Below are 3798 nucleotides of genomic sequence, written 5' to 3'. Positions count from 1 at the left end.
AAAGGATTTGAGAAGCTACTGAAAATATTGAAGAAGAAGCTTCCAAAGGATAACGAACTGCCCGACAATACGTACGCAACAAAGAAGGTTGTATGCCCTCTAGGATTGGAGGTGCAGAAGATACATGCATGCCCTAATGACTGCATCCTCTACCGCGGCGCGTATGAGGATTTGAACGCATGCCCAGTATGTGGTGCATTGCGGTATAGATCAGACGAGATGACCCTGGTGATGTTGACGGCGAGCCCCCCAGGAAGAGGGTTCCTGCCAAGATGATGTGGTATGCTCCTATAATACCACGGATGAAACGTCTGTTCAGAAACAAAGAGCATGCCAAGTTGATGCGATGGCACAGAGAGGACCGTAAGAAAGAGGGAAGTTGAGAGCACCCGCTGACGGGTCGCAGTGGAGAAAAATCGAGAGAAAGTACCGGGCTGAGTTTGCAGGTGACCCAAGGAACGTATGGTTTGGTTTAAGCGCGGATGGCATTAATCCTTTCGGGGAGCAGAGCAACAATCACAGCACATGGCCCGTGACTCTATGTATGTATAACCTTCCTCCTTGGATGTGCATGAAGTGGAAATTCATTATGATGCCAGTTCTCATCCAAGGCCCTAAGCAACCCGACAACGACATTGATGTGTACCTAAGGCCATTAGTTGAAGAACTTTTACAGCTGTGGAATGGAAACGGTGTACGTGTGTGGGATGAGCACAAACAGGAGGAATTTAACCTGCATGCGTTGCTGTTTGTAACCATCAATGATTGGCCTACTCTCAGTAACCTTTCAGGACAGACAAACAAGGGATACCACGCATGCACACACTATTTAGCTGACACCGAAAGTATATACCTGGACAAATGCAGGAAGAACGTGTACCTGGGGCATCGTCGATTTCTTCCGACCAACCATCAATGTCGAAAGAAAGGCAAGCATTTCAAAGGCGAGGCAGGTCACCGGAAGAAGTCCGCCATGCATACCGGTGATCACGTACTTGCTATGGTCAATGATTTACACGTAATCTTTGGAAAGGGTCCCAGCGGACTATCTGTTCTGAATGACGCTGAGGGACGCGCACCCATGTGGAAGAAGAATTCTATATTTTGGGACCTACCCTACTGGAAAGACCTAGAGGTCCACTCTTCAATCGACGTGATGCACGTGATGAAAAACCTTTGTGTGAACCTGCTAGGCTTCTTGGGCGTGTATGGGAAGACAAAAGATACACCGGAGGCACGGGAGGACCTGCAACGTTTGCACGAAAAAGACGGCATGCCTCCAAAGCAGTATGAAGGTCCTGCCAGCTACGCTCTTACCAAAGAAGAGAAAGAAATCTTCTTTGAATGCCTGCTCAGTATGAAGGTCCCATCTGGCTTCTCGTCGAATATAAAGAGAATAATAAATATGGCTGAGCAAAAGTTTCAGAACCTAAAGTTTCATGACTGCCACGTGATTATGATGCAACTGCTTCCGGTTGCATTGAGGGGGCTTCTACCGGTAAACGTTCGATTAGCCATTGTGAAGCTATGTGCATTCCTCAATGCAATCTCTCAGAAGGTGGTCGATCCAGAAATCCTACCAAGGCTAAGGAGTGATGTGCCGCAATGTCTTGTCAGTTTCGAGCTGGTGTTCCCACCATCCTTCTTCAATATCATGACACACGTCCTAGTTCATCTAGTCAACAAGATTGTCATTCTGGGCCCCGTATTTCTACACAATATGTTCCCCTTTGAGAGGTTCATGGGAGTCCTAAAGAAATATGTCTGTAACCGCGCTAGGCCAAAAGGAAGCATCTCCATGGGCCATCAAACAGAGGATGTCATTGGGTTTTGTGTTGACTTCATTCCTGGCCTTAAGAAGATTGGTCTCCCTCAATCGCGGTATGAGGGGAGACTGACTGGAAAAGGCACGCTTGGAGGGGACTCAATAATATGTAGGGACGGACATTCTTGGTCTCAAGCACACTACATAGTTCTACAGAACTCTACCTTGGTGACCCCATATGTCGATGAACACAAGAACAGTCTGCGCTCCAAACACCCAGAGTAGTGTGAGGACTGGATTACATGTGAACACATCAGGACTTTCGGCATTTGGTTGGAAACACGTCTTAGAGGTGACAACACTGTTTCTGATGAGCTGTACTCGTTGTCCAGGGGACCATCTTCGACTGTATCGACTTACAAAGGATACGAGATAAATGGGAATACATTTTACACGATCGCCCAAGATCAAAAGAGCACCAACCAAAACAGCGGTGTCCGCTATGATGCAGCAACCAATAGGGGAAAGGACACATATTATGGTTACATAGTGGACATATGGGAACTTGACTACGGACATGATTTTCAGGTCCCTTTGTTTAAGTGCAAATGGGTCAATCTGTCAGGAGGCGGGGTACAGGTAGACCCATAGTATAGAATGACAACAGTGGATCTGAACAATCTTGGGTACACAGACGAACCATTCATCCTAGCCAATGATGTGGCGCAGGTTTTCTATGTGAAGGACATGTCTACCAAACCGAGAAAAAGAAAAGATAAGGAAGCGAATACATCATACGATGAGCCAAAGCGCCACATAGTTCTTTCAGGAAAAAGAGACATCATGGGATTGGAGGGCAAGACAGACATGTCTGAAGATTATGAAAAGTTTCATGAAATTCCTCCCTTCAAAGTCAAGGCTGACCCAAGCACCCTGTTAAGCGATGAAGAATATCCATGGTTACGGCGCAATAAGCAAAGGACACAAGCGAAGAAAAAGTGAAGACTTTCTCTCCACAACTATTTATGATGATGCCTTTGATCTAGAATATCACTTCAGTTACATGTGAAGAAATGAAATGCCTTTTGTAACAAACGAGTTTCCGTATGAAACCCTGATACTTCGAAAGAGATTGTCCGTTTTGTACACGAAGTGCATCCAGTTTTTGCCGTAACCCTCTCAACTTTTTAGCACATGCTATGCGGGTGAAATGATGATACCATGCCAACTTTCAACCTTCTCACGGTTCATTTGTAGTGCTTTTCAATTTCAGGGCCATTTAGCTCAAAAAAGCAGTAAATGCATGAAAAATAACAAATGAAGTCAGAAAGGGTTGAAAAATGATGAGGTGGCTTTGAATGGTGCATTTTGAACACACAAAAAGTTTGGAGTTCAAATAAGTTCAAAAAATGAAATCCCTTTGTAACAGACGAGTTTTCGTCCGAAACCCTGATACTTCGAAAGAGATTGTCCATTTTGTACACGAAGGGCATCCAGTTTTTGCCGCAACCCTCTCAACTTTTTAGCACATGCTATGTGGGTGAAATGATGATACCATGCTAACTTTCAACCTCTTCAGAGTTCATCTGAAGTGCTTTTCAATTTCAGGGTCATTTAGCTCAAAGAATGAACTAATATAAAAAAGAATAAACTAGAAAACTTTTATGAAACTCTAATAGCAAAAATAATAAACTAAGATTTATGCAACTAAAATTATCAAAGTATTTTCCGTTCAAAACATTAAAAGCAAAAAGAACTTTCATAAAGAACTTTTTTTGTTAGAAACTTTAATAGCAAAAAGAATTATCATAAAGATTTTTTGTTAGAAACTAAAATAACAAAAACTATTTTTGAATATAATGATAAAACACAGTAATATTAAATAGCAGGAAAAAGAATCACTCCAAAATCTATTTTTATAGTAAAGTTAATCACAAACTAGTGATTCACACAAATTTCAAAGAATTCAAATTTGAAAACTAATGGCACTAACAGAAAGTTTATATTTTTTCTGACCTAAAAGCAAAAAGAAT

This window comes from Triticum aestivum, chromosome 4D (assembly GCF_018294505.1).
Source record: "Triticum aestivum cultivar Chinese Spring chromosome 4D, IWGSC CS RefSeq v2.1, whole genome shotgun sequence".
NCBI classification, from domain to species: domain Eukaryota; kingdom Viridiplantae; phylum Streptophyta; class Magnoliopsida; order Poales; family Poaceae; genus Triticum; species Triticum aestivum.
This window is presented reverse-complemented; position numbering follows the sequence as displayed.